The 16,883-nt window shown below is 46.4% G+C and overlaps 1 protein-coding gene and 1 long non-coding RNA gene across 2 annotated transcripts in view; one reads left to right on the top strand and one right to left on the bottom strand.

The window, feature by feature from the left end:
• LOC135006952 (uncharacterized) overlaps positions 1-16,883 on the bottom strand; it is a 147,383-nt gene that overhangs the window by 110,291 nt on the left and 20,209 nt on the right. The gene's annotated exons all lie outside the window — the stretch shown is intronic.
• LOC135006926 (keratin, type II cytoskeletal 4-like) overlaps positions 6,267-16,883 on the top strand; it is a 32,056-nt gene continuing 21,439 nt past the window's right edge. The window contains exon 1 of the mRNA XM_063952074.1: positions 6,267-6,288. The gene's annotated coding sequence lies outside the window, so the exon portion shown is untranslated. The remainder of the gene's footprint in view (positions 6,289-16,883) is intronic.

Here is a 16,883-nt window from a genome sequence, read left to right as displayed (position 1 = left end):
GCACGGGACTTGGCATACCAAAACCTGACCTACGCGATTGGGACTTCCCTTTTCCAGAGCTACCATCTTTCCAACCCCTGAACACAGGATCACCTTGGCAGGTGGTGCGAAAGGCTGGAGGGAAAGGCACTAATGGATCCTCCCCAACAAGGATTCACATGTTACCTGACCGATTATCTAGGATCTTTTTTTTGTCCTAGTTCTACTTCGGATATTTCTACAGGTTACAGCGTGACACTATTCTCAGATTACAGTGTGATATCACTTCACACTACTGAAGAACCTCCATGTGACCTTCCACTGTTACTGAGGCTCCGGCCTCGCCTCCCCGATACGTTTTGGGCCGTTGATTATTACTGTTTCTTGTTCTATTATTACGAGATTTCTTATATTTTACTATTCGAAGATTTCCTTATGTTGATGAGGTTTAAGGTTACAGCTTATTGCTTACAATCAGTTCAGTTTATACATGTATACTGTTTACTACAATATCTTCTCTCATTAGCATTATGCCTTTGGCGGTGGCTCCCTTACCTGCCCCATACCCGCCCCTGGCTGTTTGGCCTCTTGGGTACCCAATCCTTAGATGGATCGGTTACTACAATGTGGGTTTTTTTGACTGTTATTATAGTTTTTTCTCCATGCTCTGTCCCTCTCTTTTTCCTCACTACTTCTCTTTCTTTCCTTTCACTGACCATTCTGGACTCCACGCACTCCATCATAACACATATCTCCTATGACGTCTACCGGCAAAATTAAAGTCGCTTCGATTAACGCGAAGGGTCTCAATGTCCCGGAGAAAAGATTATCCCTTTTGAGGTCCCTTTGGGCTGATAGAGTGGATGTTGCAATGGTCCAGGAGACGCATTTTAAAATTTCAGCTAAAAACCCTCCCCTGACTAACTACCGCTACCCCCAGGCCTTTTATAATAATAACCCAGACTCTAAATCTAAGGGCGTAGCGATAGTGTTCTCCAGGACCCTCCAGCTGTCAGACATATCAGTCCATAAATTGGTCCCGGGTCGACTCCTGATGGTGCGTTGTAAAATATGCACCTGTCCATACACATTTATCGCACTTTACGCTCCAAACAAGGACCAGGTCCCATTTTTCCGCACTGCACTCTCCCAAATAGAACCACTCCTTTCAGGAGTGATTGTTCTTGGAGGTGATCTGAACTGGATAATGGATCCATCCTTAGATTCATCTTCTAACGCTCCCCGGACCTCCCAACGTCAGTACCGACAGGTTAGACGACTGTTTCACGACCTCCAACTGGTTGACTCCTGGCGGGTTCTTCACCCCTCAAATAGAGATTACTCCTTCTATTCCCCCCCACACAATGCCTATTCCCGCCTCGATTATTTATTTCTGAGTCATAGGCATCTCCCCTTATTAATAGACTCCTCCATCGGCCCGATAACCTGGTCTGACCATGCTCCAGTACATATGACGCTTTCGACCCCCCAGACCACCCCAGGTCAATGGACCTGGCGTCTCAACGAGTCACTGCTGCAAGATCAATATTGCAGGGGTGAAATAGAAAAAGCTCTGGCTGAATTCTTCTCTATAAACGACACTGAAGACGTCTCAAAGATTACCCTATGGGAAGCACATAAATGCACCATACGAGGTAAACTCATACAGTTGGGGACATTTATGAAGAAGCAGAAGTCAGCACTAATCACTAAATTATTAGACCAACTCCACCATCTTGAGTCCCTGCATAAATCGACCCTGTCGGAGACTGACTACCTAGATCTACTAGATACACGGGCCCAACTAAAGAAAACCCTCACTGATAGTATCCAACTTTCAGTCCGAAAATGTAACTCTAAATACTACCAGTGGGGTAATAAACCTGGTCACCTCCTGGCCCAGGCTCTCAAAGCCCAACGCTCCTCTTTGTATATTAACAATGTAAAAGATCTCGGGAATACTCTCCGATTCAAAACCCCAGAAATTGCGGCAAGCTTCAAACAGTACTACTCCCTTCTATATAATTTAGAGAATCGACCGGATGGCACCGCCCCCCCTTACGACTTTTTACAGGCGAAGGCGTACCTAGATAAAGTGTCCTACCCCGTCCTATCACCTTTAGACAGGGAAGCATTGGAACTACCCTTTACCCAACAAGAACTGGAGATTGCCCTGACCATGACACCGTCTGGTAAGAGCCCAGGACCAGATGGCTTCACCCTCACCTACTACAAACAATTCAAAGACCTCACATCCCCTTATCTTCTCCAAGCCTTTAATTCAATATCCGCAGATACCCATTTCTCTAGCCAATCCTTAGAGGCGCACATCTCCGTTCTGCCCAAGCCCGGTAAGAACCCCTCGGTGTGCTCCAGCTATAGACCCATATCTCTCCTAAACGTCGATGTCAAGTTTTCGCAAAATTAATGGCAAACAGACTGAACGCATTCCTGCCTTCCCTAATCCACAACAACCAGGTGGGTTTTGTCCCAAACCGCGAGGCTAAGGACAATACCACTAAGGTACTGAGCCTGATTCATATTGCATCCCAGGGTGGCCCACCCACAGTGCTGCTATCCACTGATGCTGAAAAGGCTTTTGATAGGGTCGGTTGGGGCTTTATGAGGTCCGTGCTGGAGCATATTGGATTGGGTCCTCGGATGCTTGATAGGATAATGGGACTTTATAGATCTCCCACAGCACGGGTTCGAGTGAACGGATCTTTATCCGACTCCTTCCCCATAAGTAATGGGACACGACAGGGCTGCCCACTATCTCCTCTACTCTTTGTCCTCTGTATCGAAGCTTTTGCTAGAGCTATTAGGGCCAATGAAAGCATCACGGGCTTGAAGATTGGTGATACGGAGCACAAACTATCCCTGTTTGCAGACGATCTACTAGCCACATTAACACACCCGATTTCCTCCCTCCCCCACTTTATGCGAGAGCTATCCCACTTCGGATCACTCTCCAACTTTAAGATCAACATGTCCAAATCATGCGCCTTGAACATCTCCTCCCCCTCCCCGACACAGTAGCTAAACTTAAACGATCCTTCCCATTTACTTGGAATACCTCCCATTTGTCCTACTTGGGAATACAGCTGCCAAACGACCTGTCTCATTTATACACTTTAAACTTTACCCCCCTCCTCCGAACACTCAGGGCTGACTATAGCAGATGGTACCTTAAACCACTCTCTTGGCTGGGGAGGGTGAACGTTGTAAAGATGAATACTCTCCCCAAACTACTCTACAAACTATAGACCCTCCCCATACAGATTCCAGACTCCTGGTTCAGGTCCATCCAACTTTTAATACAACAATTTATCTGGTCTCGGAGACGGCCCAGAATCAGCCGATCCATTATGATTCGCTCCACCCGAAGTGGTGGTTTCCAATTGCCTGATATCAGAGGCTACTATTGGGCAATATTGCTCAATAGGGTCCTGGACTGGACGAGGAGTCGAGACACAAAGCAATGGGTGGCTATAGAGGGGCTATATATGCAACAATTCCCAGAGATCTTTCCCTGGCTCCCCTCTCTACCCAAACCCCCCTCCCCCCACCCAACTATTACAGCGACCCTCTCCTTTTGGAAAAAAGCGCGCCGCTGGCCCTTCCTCTCTTCTGATTTTGGCCCACTGACCTCTTTTCTAGCTAACCCCGACTTCCAGCCCGGCTTAATACCCTCCCACTTTCGTGACTGGGCCCTCGAGGGCCTCTTTAGAGTAGGTCAGATGGCAGTTTCCTCAGGAGTTAAACAATTTTCAGAAATACGTTCAAAATGGGTAATCCCGCAACGTGACTTTTGGAAATACCTGCAGCGTAGACACTTTTTGCACTCTGAGCGTAGATATATCCGGGCCTCACGAGAGTTAACACAGTTTGAGAGGATGTGCGTCGCCACATGCCCCCCCCCAGCACACCATCTCCTCACTTTATAGACTACTGCAGACCCCAAACGCCCAGAAGCCCACACCCTTCCAGCTGGCCTGGGGAAGAGACCTCGGGATTCCCCTAACAGACAAAGACTGGCAGATGATATTCCTCAAATCTCATAAAAGCTCAGTCTGCATACAAGTCAGAAAACTCAATATAAGCTCTTAATGAGATGGTACAGGCACCCCTCTCTCCTCCACTTCATGTATCCTGGAGTGACGGACAGATGTTGGAGATGTCTCAACGCCACAGGCTCCCTAATGCATATCTGGTGGAACTGTCCCCTACTAAAACCATTCTGGACTGATGTTATATCCATCTCTCAAGACATACTTCATACTCCCGTCCCCACAGACCCAGCCTTCTGGTTGCTTTCCCACTCCCCAATCTCACTGGCTCAGCATAAAACATCGCTACTCCGCCACCTGTCTAATGCAGCGAGGGCAGTCATCCCCACACTATGGAGATCTCAACTCCCACCCACAAGGAAACTATGGTTTAACAGAATTAGTTACTATATGAATATGGAAAACATCCTCCTGGTCTCCAGAGACAAACTCTCGGAGTTCATGACTATATGGATGCCCTAGATAGAGTATATGTCCTCCAAAGACTACAAGGACTATGTCTATGTTGTCAAATGACTTAACCGCGCAATTGATCGAATAGATAGACTGTACCACACCTCCCCCCCAATTCGATAGCTTCCCCCAGTTTGGTCACACTATGTTCTCTCCCTTCTATTCCTCTCATTTCATTCCTCTCTCTTTTCTACAACTTCTCCACAATGCTATTTAAGATATTACTATTGCATTATAGTATGGATAGATGGCGAAAGGATACTAAACGGATGTTACAGAATCACCTACTAACGCCAGTGCCTATACTAACCCCCAGCGATGGGGACGATACGCTACCCTACTCTTTAAGGCTATGATGTATTAGACCTTCATTTGTGTCCTGACGATTTCCTTCTTCTTTTGTCAAAATGTGATGCAATCCTTATATTGTCCTAAATAAAAACAGATTATACAAAAAAAAAGATCTTTCAAATTATTGGCTCTTCTGTATATGAAACGGGGAAATTCAGAGATATGTCCTTTTAAACTAGGATCTGCCTGCAAAATCCCCCAATGTTTTTTTATTATACCTTTCATATCTTTGTGTTGGTTAGTGTACTTAGTGATGAAAGGTACCTCATTTTTCCTCTCATCGCCCCTTTTTTTTGCATTCCTTAGAATGGCATCTCTATCCATTCCTCTACATTTATCGATAATTGTATTCAATGGTGCCTCTTTATAACCTTTATTAATAAAATGTTGTTTCATATCAACAGCCTGTTGATCAAATACATTAGCATCTGTACAATTATGAAGCAGCCTTTGAAATTGGCTGTTAGGGATGCTTGACAGCCAATTAGCTTGATGATTACTATTTATATCTATATAGGAATTACAGTCAGTCGGCTTACTGTAATTCCTAGTGCAGACTCGGTTTTCTTCTAAATAGATGGTTAGGTCCAGGAAATTTATAGAAGTGTCACTAATTGTAAAGGTTAATTTTATTTTCCGATTGTTGTTATTTAATCTTTCACTAAACAAATTCAGAGAGGTTCTATCTCCCTTCCAAATAAAAATGACATCATCTATATAGCGATTGTATAGTACCAGGCTGGCAGCCGCCTGCCAATCTGCCCATACCGCTGACTTCTCCCAATGGGCCATGAACAGATTGGCATAGCTGGGTGCCAGCCTGATACCCATCGCTGTACCCATACATTGTAAATAAAAATCCTCACCGTACCAAAAATAGTTGTTAGTCAAAATCATTGAGATGCCTTCCATTATAAATTGTTTATGTAAAGTACTGTGTTCACTCTTATCTAGATGGAATTTGGTACCCTACAGACTATCCTCATGCCGAATACTTGTGTATAATGTGGTTATATCCGCTGCCACCAACAGGTCTCCAGATTCCCACTCGATCATGGTCTATATAACTTTTAGCATGACCCAAGACGGATAACCATGAAAGAGATATTATTGTAAATGCCACTCATTTGGTTGATTTCTATGTTCTGGAATAGTGTTGAACAGTATGTATTTAATATCCATATTGTTATTGTCTTTGTATCTTTTGCCAGGTTCGATTTCTTGAGCAACAGAATAAAGTACTTGAGACTAAGTGGAGCCTGTTGCAGCAACAAGGAGGGGAAAGTCGTCCTGGTTATAAAATTAACTTTGAAACTGTCTTCAATGCTTATATTAATAACCTAAAAAGTCAGCTGGACGGCATAGTGAGCAATAAGGGCCGCTTGGAGGGAGAGTTACGTAATGAGCAGGAACGTGTTGAAGAGTTTAAACGCAGGTAAGTCGGTATTACACTTTCACAGGGCTGTAAATGCTCTAGTCAATTCCTGCACAAAACAGTCAATATACCAATATTTGCTGAAGCTATATACAAAATAGGCATTGCATATACATTGACAGAGGATTTGCCACTCACAGATAAAGAAATACAACAGATAAAGAGCTGCAAGAGACCCAACTATGGACCTGATTCAGCATGGAACGCAGGAACTATTGCGTTCGCATGCTGGGGCCTTTTGAAGTGTGCGCATGTGCAGAAGCCGCACTGTGCGTGCGCACACTGTGGGATGCGGAGGAACCTTACATCTGCGCATGTCTCTGCCTGATTGACAGGAAGAGGCATTCAAGAGGCGGGAGAGGGCATTGCACTGGCGTTTAAGGGGTGTTGCGGCAGCGTTAGGGGGGTTACATGTCCAGACTGTTTGCGGAGCTGCCCGTAACCGCTGTGCGACGTCACATGCAGCCACTGCAACCCAAAACATTGTGGGTAGCCACCTGCCTTAACAGCTAGGCTGCGTAGACAGAAGGCTACCCTAAACAAGCAAAACCATCGCCGCTGTGCGCACACAGGGGGGGGGGAGGGGAGGCTGGATCCAGCATGCGGGACGGACTTGCTCTGTGCTAGGCTTCTCCCCCGCATGTCAATGTAATGGATTGTAGGTGTGTGATTTTTCGCACATCTACTATCCATGCTGAATTAGGCCCTATGTTTCTAGAGTTTAAAGTAACATTCATTTCATAGAGAACAGTCTACACATACATGTAGCTCACTTATATTTTGAAACTTTTCTAGTACTGTTTAGAAAACGTTATTGTTTTTTATGGATTACACAATATTTCAGGGCTGTAACAGGGAATTTTGCACATTCTTGGAATGCCCCTCCCCCAGCGCTCATAACATCATCATAGGCTCGATTATGATACTGAGATTTATGCCCTTCATTTGCTGATAGAGATAAATGCAAAACATTGCTAAAAATAAATAAAAATAACTATACAATTATATAAAAGAGACAATTGTATACAGCACAATATGATTAATGTCAGTGAAAAGTATGCCATTATCAAGTTGTGCACTTGCAGGCACATAAAAATAAGTGGTCTTGGGGATAAGTAAGAATTATATATAGGTTATTAGACTGATAGAGAATATATTTAATACGTCTTAATTATGATCGTCTGATGGAGATTTGTACTAATAGGGCATATAGAAACACATGTGGCGGATGTAATAGAGCCAGAGTTCACCTGATGTACGGGATTCTGGCCGAACTGGCCGTGTTTTTTTTTATAGGGGCAATCATTTATAAGGCATAACCATGCCTTGTAAATGATTGCCCCTTTAAAAAAATGTCCAAGTTAGGCCGGCATCCCGCATGTCGGGTGAACTCTGCTTCATTACATCCGCCCAATGCTATTACTGTATGTTCTCATATGTTTAATTTTTTTTAACATGCTTGCTACTGTATCAGTGATGGGTGCACTGTGGGGCTGATTTTTGGAAGCAAACCAAAACAAGCAAGTAACTTAGCACCTTGCCAAAACCATACTGAACTGTAGGTGGGGCAGATTTAATAGGCCAAATGTATTAATCATCAACAAGAGATAAAGAAACAGATACAGAGTGATAAATGACCAGCCAATCAGCTCCCTAACTGCCATGTCACAGGCTGTGTTTGAAAAAAGACAGTTAGGAGCTGATTGGTTGGTCATTTCTCACTCATATGGGCTAGATGCATCATCGCTTGGGCAGTAATAGAATGGAGAAAGAAACAGTGCCAGCCAATCAGGTCCTAACTGTCATGACACAGGCTGTGTTTGAAAAATGGCAGTTAGGAGCTGATTGGCTGGCACTTTTTCACTCTCCATTTTATCACTTTCCAGGCGATGATGCATCTGGCCCTTTATCTGTTTCCACTTTATCACTTGTTAAGGCTTAATACATTTGGCCCAATATGTGCAGAGAGATTTGGATTTGTTAGGGGTGTGTCCAAATTCACATCTAAATAGCAGTGTACAAATAAAGCTGTATGGCTACATTCAAAAGCAGCCCATATTCACCTTGCATGCATGCAAATAAATAAATAATTGTATTTGAACAACATGGGGACTAATTCAGATCTGATCGCAACAGCAAATTTGTTAGCTAATGGGCAAAACCATTGGGCAAATTCAGACCTGATCGCTACTGTGCATTTTCGCCCAGCGGGCGATCAGGTATGAACTGTGCATGTGTATGCACCACAATGCACAGTGTGACGGTCCGCAGCGACAGGGAGTGCTGGGCAGCGATGGATGGTGCAAAAAATCCCATCGCACCGGCAAACGCAAGGAGGTTGACATGATGAGGGCGTTTGTGGATGGCAACTGACCGTTTTTGAGGAGTGTCCTGAAAAACACAGGAGGGACCAGGCGTTTGGATGGAGGGTTTCTGACATCAGCTACGGCCCCGATCATCACACTAGAAGAGTAAGTCCTGGGCTGCGCAGAGACTGCACACAATTAGTCTGTGCAATCTCTCCAACACATCCGAACGCACACATACACAGCGATTTCCCCCTCCCCCTGTATGCGGCGACTACCTGATCACAGGGATGCAAAAAACGCCCCCTAGCGATCAGGTCTGAATTACCCCCCATGTGCACTGCAGGTGAAGAAAATGTAACATGTGCAGAGAGAGTTAGATTTGTGTGTGGTGTGTTCAAACTGAAATCTAAATTGCAGTGTAAAAATAAAGCAGCCAGTATTTACCCTGCACAGAAACAAAATAACCCACCCAAATCTAACTCTCTCTGCACATGTTATATCTGCCCCCCCCCCCCCCCCTGCAGTGCACATGGTTTTGCCCAATAGCTAACAAATTTGCTGCTGTGATCAGATCTGAATTAGACCCATGGTTTGTCCAGGTTCAAACTTGTTACTTGTCTTTTACTGTAGCTTTGCTCCCAACATAGAATCAGCCCCTGAATCCAGATCAAACTATTAACAGGAGGACAGTGTGACCTGTCACTCCCCAGAGGACAGGTTGGTGGGCAGGATGCTTAGAGCAGCTGCACAGGTCCAATGGCTCTGAGCACGGTACTGTAGATCTCATGGCATCTCTACCCAAACAGTGTGGGAGCAGGAAGACTAAGCAGTGCGGGAGTGGAGAGAAGGAGCTCTGCACACCGCTAGTGTAACATGCATCGCAGTGGGTGTGAGCATGCTTGTCTCCTTCCCAGGGGCAAACCTCCTTGTGCGCTGCACCGGCTGCACCACCTTCTAACGGCAGTGATCCAGATGCATGTATGTGATAGCCTCCTTAAAATGATTTAGTACTGTATGTAAATACACCTAAAGCAACTGCATTTCCAAAACTAACACCTTATAGACCAGTGCTGGCTAAACCGGTCCTCAAGCTCTACCAACAGTTCATGTTTTCCAGGCCTCCTGGAGATCTGTAGAATTGTCAGTTAGGAATGAATGCAGCACATCTTAATTAGTAATGACTACACCTGTGCACCAGATAGGTGGGATGGAAAATGTGAACTGTTGGTAGATCTCGAGGACTGGTTTGGCCAGCTCTGTTGTCACAACTGAGGGTTTAGGCTGACGGGAGGAAGCCTCAGTTGTAGGGGCTGAGATTAAATTAAACCTGGGAGGTTTAATCAGACCCCTGGACATGTAAGTGCAGAATGATTACCCGAAGGTGTGACCATGACAACCAGTTTAAAATTCAAAATAAAAGTTTATTAACAGACTCCGTGTGATAACAAGCAGTATTCAAGTTTAGCAAAGACAGTGGCAAATAACACAGTTCCTGGAATACATAACCATAGAAGGTTTCTCAGAGCACTGGTAGGTTTAGAACAGATGTAAAAGTCCTTTGATGGAATCACCTTACCAGGCCTGGTTGTAGTAGTAGAAATAGCCAAGGAACATGCCAGTAGTTGTAACAGGTGAATCTGGTAACTTGAGTAAGCTGCTGTATCAGCTGGATGGAACCAGCCAGGTGGTAAAACACGGAGTGGATGCTGAGTGGAATCAGCCAGGTGATGAAACACAGGGTGGATGCTGAATGGAATCAGCCAGGTACTAAAGTCACGGAGTGGATGCTGGATGGAACCAGCCAGGTGATAAAACACAGAGTGAATGATGTGAGATGCTAGGGAGCGTAGAAACAGAATAGCTGAAAGATGATTACCGGTGGTAGTGGATACTGCTGGTAAGATAGGATCCGCTGGATCAGCACCGGTGTTTGGTAGAAGCTGGAATCAGTTGAAAGCTGGCTGCTTGGAAGCAGATAGTAGATAGCTGGAAACTGGACAGCCACGGAAGGCTGCAGAGTCAGGCTGCACCGCAAGATGGAAAGCAGGTGCGGGTCTCTCTGTGGATGCTGGAGACAGGAACTGGAACCTGGAGAAACAAGCCACAGGAGAGAGAGACTGGAACAAGGTATGACATTCAAAGCACTGACATCTATCTGGCCCAGACACAGGATACTTATACCTGCTGCTATGCAGGCATTGGCTGGGCAATTATGCAGATTCCAGAGACGGTGGATTGGAGGAATTGGAGCATGTGATCAAATCCAACATGGCTGCGCCCATGCTGGAACCTGGAGGGAAAACTGGTTTGAAATGAAATGTGCAAACATAATGATAATGGCGGCGGCGGCGGAGGACAGGAGACGCCATGTTGGATTCAAACATGGCGCCGCTGTGGTAGTGTCTCAGAATGACAGAAGGGATGTGCAGAGTGTTGACACAGATGAGATCCGGACTTGGAACGCTGGGCCAGTCTCAGAAGACACCTAAACGGCAGGTAATGGCGTCCAGAAACCCGGATCGTGACAGCACCCCCCCCTTTAGGAGTGGCCCCAGGACACTTCTTAGGCTTTAAAGGAAACTTTGAGTGGAAATTTCGGACCAAGGCAGGAGCATGGACGTCTGAGGCATTGGTCCAAGAGCGTTCTTCAGGACCATAGCCCTTCCAGTCAATGAGATACTGTAACTGACCGTAACGGAAACGTGAATCCAAAATCTTGGCCACCTCGTACTCGACTCCCCGTTGAGTCTGAACTTTGGGAGCTGGAGGAAGTGTGGAATGAAACCGATTCAGGATCAGCGGTTTCAACAAGGAAACATGAAATGTCCTGGGTATTTTCAAGAAGGGTGGTAACTGTAATCTGTAGGCAACAGGATTGATGACTTGTTCAATCTTGAAGGGACCGATGAAGCGAGGTGCAAATTTCATGCTGGGAACTCTCAACCTCAAATTCTTCGTGGACAACCACACACGATCACCCACCTTGAGAGCAGGAACCGCTCTACGCTTCCTATCAGCAAACTTTTTATACCTGGATGAGGCTTTAAGCAGGGCTGCGCGGACGTTCTTCCAGTTATTTGAAAACTGACGCAAGGTGACATCCACTGCTGGAACAGAAGTTGTGGGAAGCGGTTGAAATTCTGGGACTTTAGGGTGGAATCCATAATTAATGAAGAATGGTGTCGAAGAAGATGAGGAATGGTATTGATTGTTGTGGCTGAACTCGGCCCAAGGAAGGAGTTGAACCCAGTCATCTTGAGAGGAAGACACATATATACGGAGGAAGGCCTCCAAGTCTTGATTCACCCTCTCGGTTTGACCATTGGTCTGAGGATGGTAAGCTGTGGAAAACTTTAACTTGACTTGGAGGGCTAGACACAAACTTCGCCAAAATTTGGCTACAAATTGTACTCCACGATCCGAGATGATCTCTTCAGGAAGACCGTGAAGTCGGAAGATCTCTTGTATAAACACTTGAGCCAACTTGGAAGCTGACGGAAGACCGGTGAGAGGGATGAAATGTGCCATCTTGGTGAACCGGTCAACTACCACCCAGATGGTATTAAACTTGTTGCAGATAGGTAGATCGGTAACAAAGTCCATCGACAAATGGGTCCATGGTCGACGGGGAACAGATAATGGAACCAGTTGCCCCGCAGGCGACTGGCGGGAGATTTTGTGTTGGGCACACTTTGGGCAGGAGGCAATAAATTCCATAACGTCCTTCTTCAGAGTTTGCCACCAGTAGGACCTAGAGATAAACTCCAGGGTTTTCTGAATGCCTGTATGTCCAGCAAAACAGGAAGCGTGGGCCCAATGCATGAGCTTCTTCCTTAGAACTGGCTTAACAAAACTTTTCCCTGGCGGGGGCGTAGAGTCCATCCCTACCGTGGAGAATGCCAACGGATTAATAATAGGATGCTTGTCTGCAGACTCGGACTCATTTTCTTGCTCCCATGAGCGGGAAAGGGCATCGGCCTTACGATTCTGAGAACCCGGACAGAACTGGAGTTTAAAGTCAAACCTAGAGAAGAAAAGTGCCCATCTGGCCTGACGAGGGTTCAGACATTGTGCGCCTTTGAGATATAAAAGATTTTTGTGGTCGGTAAGTATGGTGATTGAATGAGAAGCTCCCTCCAACAGGTATCTCCACTCCTCCAGAGCGAGCTTGATGGCTAGCAACTCCTGATCGCCAATGGCATAGTTGCGCTCAGCTGGGGAGAACTTCCGGGAGAAGAAACTGCAAGGATGTAGATGTCCATCTTTGGCCCTCTGGGATAACACCGCTCCTACTCCAACGGAGGAGGCATCTACCTCTAAGATAAAAGGAGAGTCGGTGTCGGGCTGTTTCAGAACTGGTGCAGAGATGAACCATTGCTTCAGAAGGTTAAAGGCATGCGTAGCTTCTTCGGACCACTTGGACGGATTAGCACCTTTCTTGGTTAATGCAGTGATAGGCGCCACAATGGTGGAAAAGTCTCGTATAAACTTTCTATAATAATTGGCGAACCCTAAGAACCTCTGGACCCCTTTGAGGGTTAAGGGTATAGGCCAATTCTGGATTGCTTGGAGTTTCTCAGGATCCATCTCTAGTCCGGAACCGGACACAATGTAACCTAGAAACGGAATGGTTTTAACTTCAAACACACACTTCTCCAATTTACAATAGAGGTGATTGACACGGAGACGGGAAAGAACCTCCTTTACCCAGAAACGATGATCTTCTAGATTATTAGCAAAGATGAGGATGTCATCTAAATAAACCACGACATGGCGGTATAAGATGTCCCTGAAGATCTCATTCACGAAGTGCTGGAAGACTGCTGGAGCGTTGCTCAATCCGAAGGGCATGACGAGGTACTCATAATGTCCGTCACGGGTGTTAAAGGCGGTCTTCCACTCGTCACCCTCACGGATTCGGATGAGATTGTAGGCACCCCTCAAGTCCAGCTTTGTGAAAATGGTTGCACCACTAACTCTATCAAAGAGCTCTGTAATCAGGGGTAAAGGGTATCGGTTCTTGACGGTAATGTCGTTCAGACCTCTGTAGTCGATGCACGGACGCAGACCACCGTCTTTCTTCTTAACGAAGAAGAAGCCTGCGCCGGCTGGAGAAGAAGATGGTCGGATGAAACCCTTCGCCAGGTTCTCTTTGATGTACTCTTCCATGGAGTGTGTCTCAGGCAGAGACAACGGATAAGTTCAGCCTCGCGGTGGAACCTTCCCTGGAATGAGGTCGATTGGGCAGTCCCATTCTCTATGAGGAGGAAGGATATCAGCAGAGGCTTTACTGAACACGTCCGTGAAGTCTTGATATGGAGGAGGTGGAACATCAGATGACCTGGGGAAGGAAGAACAGACAGGAAGAACTTTGGCTAAACAAGTCTCAGCACAGGAGGAACCCCATGCCAGTATTTGCGTAGTCGTCCAGTCAATCGATGGGTTGTGGAGACGGAGCCATGGAAGGCCTAAAACCACTGGATGTGTGGCTCTTGGAATCACTAGAAAAGAAATATACTCAGAATGAAGAACTCCCACTCTCAGACGAACTGGAAGAGTCCTTAAGGAAATGACTGCGTCAAAAATCTTGCTGCCATCCACGGCAGTCAAAGAGATGGACGAGGACAGTCTCTCTGTGGGTAGGGACCACCGTTTAACATAAGCTTCGGTTATGAAATTCCCAGCTGCTCCGGAATCAAGGAGGGCAATGACGTTCCTGTAACGTTGAGCAATTTGGAGCGACACTGGGAGGTTACAATCATGAAGAGATGGAGAGGAGATCATTACTCCTAGCCGGCCCTCTCCTTGGCGAGCTAGGATCTGGAGTCCCGAACGTTTGGGACAGGCGTTGATAGTGTGCGACGGAGCTGCACAGTAGAGACATAGAGACTCGGAGAGGCGTCTTCGGCGCTCAGCGGGAGATAGACGGGAACGACCAATTTGCATATGCTCATCCTTGGATGGAGATGGTTGACGAGGAGGAGGAGCAGAAGATTTAGGAACGGATGATCTTCCTCGCTCGATTGCTCTCTCTCTAAACCGTAGATCAACCTTCGTGCATAGTGAAATCAGCTCATCCAACTTAGAAGGCAAGTCTCTGGTAGCTAACTCATCTTTAATGCGTTCTGACAAGCCATGCCAGAATGCAGCATACAGGGCCTCGTCGTTCCAGGCCAGTTCAGATGCCAGGATTTTGAACTGTATAAGATACTGTCCTACAGTACGTGTTCCCTGGCGTAGACGGAGAATCTCAGATGAAGCAGAGGAAAACCGGCCCGGCTCGTCGAAGATGCGCCTCAATGATGCTATAAAGTCAGTATAGGAGGACAGCAGGGGATCAGACTTCTCCCATAATGGTGATGCCCAATCAAGGGCTGAGCCACTGAGGAGAGAAATAATATAAGCAACTTTGGTACGGTCACTGGGGAAGTTGCCAGGTTGAAGCTCAAAATGGATTTCGCATTGGTTGAGAAATCCCCTGCAGAACTTTGGAGATCCGTCAAATTTTGCTGGCGTTGGAAGATGAAGACGTGGTATGGAAATGGGTAAGGTGGGTGGGGTTACAGCTGGAGTCACTGTGGTGGACGCATCAGACGTGACAGGTCCATGGAGGGTCGTCTGAATCCCATCCAGCCGAGTAGAGAGATCCTGGAGACAGCGGATGATGTGACCTTGTGCAGCCTCCTGATGTTCGAGTCTGGCTGCCAGTTCTTGCATAGGTCTAGCCGCTTGATCCTGGTCTCTGGCTGGATTCATATGGTCAGTGCTTACTGTCACAACTGAGGGTTTAGGCTGACGGGAGGAAGCCTCAGTTGTAGGGGCTGAGATTAAATTAAACCTGGGAGGTTTAATCAGACCCCTGGACATGTAAGTGCAGAATGATTACCCGAAGGTGTGACCATGACAACCAGTTTAAAATTCAAAATAAAAGTTTATTAACAGACTCCGTGTGATAACAAGCAGTATTCAAGTTTAGCAAAGACAGTGGCAAATAACACAGTTCCTGGAATACATAACCATAGAAGGTTTCTCAGAGCACTGGTAGGTTTAGAACAGATGTAAAAGTCCTTTGATGGAATCACCTTACCAGGCCTGGTTGTAGTAGTAGAAATAGCCAAGGAACATGCCAGTAGTTGTAACAGGTGAATCTGGTAACTTGAGTAAGCTGCTGTATCAGCTGGATGGAACCAGCCAGGTGGTAAAACACGGAGTGGATGCTGAGTGGAATCAGCCAGGTGATGAAACACAGGGTGGATGCTGAATGGAATCAGCCAGGTACTAAAGTCACGGAGTGGATGCTGGATGGAACCAGCCAGGTGATAAAACACAGAGTGAATGATGTGAGATGCTAGGGAGCGTAGAAACAGAATAGCTGAAAGATGATTACCGGTGGTAGTGGATACTGCTGGTAAGATAGGATCCGCTGGATCAGCACCGGTGTTTGGTAGAAGCTGGAATCAGTTGAAAGCTGGTTGCTTGGAAGCAGATAGTAGATAGCTGGAAACTGGACAGCCACGGAAGGCTGCAGAGTCAGGCTGCACCGCAAGATGGAAAGCAGGTGCGGGTCTCTCTGTGGATGCTGGAGACAGGAACTGGAACCTGGAGAAACAAGCCACAGGAGAGAGAGACTGGAACAAGGTATGACATTCAAAGCACTGACATCTATCTGGCCCAGACACAGGATACTTATACCTGCTGCTATGCAGGCATTGGCTGGGCAATTATGCAGATTCCAGAGACGGTGGATTGGAGGAATTGGAGCATGTGATCAAATCCAACATGGCTGCGCCCATGCTGGAACCTGGAGGGAAAACTGGTTTGAAATGAAATGTGCAAACATAATGATAATGGCGGCGGCGGCCGCGGAGGACAGGAGACGCCATGTTGGATTCAAACATGGCGCCGCTGTGGTAGTGTCTCAGAATGACAGAAGGGATGTGCAGAGTGTTGACACAGATGAGATCCGGACTTGGAACGCTGGGCCAGTCTCAGAAGACACCTAAACGGCAGGTAATGGCGTCCAGAAACCCGGATCGTGACATCTGTTATATACCAAAGAACATACTTGCCTATTTGACCGTCTCCATGAGGGAGAAAATGCTCTGTTCCTGGACTTTCCTGGTAATGTATGATTGCCATCACCTGTGGTGAGCTAGTTAATTGATAAGAAAATTGTTTCACCACAGGTGATGGCAATCATACATTACCAGGAAAGTCCAGGAACAGAGCATTTTCTCCCTCATGGAGGTGGTCAGGTAGGCAAGTATGCCATAGAAGGATGCAGCC

This window comes from Pseudophryne corroboree, chromosome 2 (assembly GCF_028390025.1).
Source record: "Pseudophryne corroboree isolate aPseCor3 chromosome 2, aPseCor3.hap2, whole genome shotgun sequence".
Classification (NCBI taxonomy): domain Eukaryota; kingdom Metazoa; phylum Chordata; class Amphibia; order Anura; family Myobatrachidae; genus Pseudophryne; species Pseudophryne corroboree.
The sequence above is the reverse complement of the archived record's forward strand: the minus strand, read 5'-3'. Positions and strand labels throughout refer to the sequence as shown.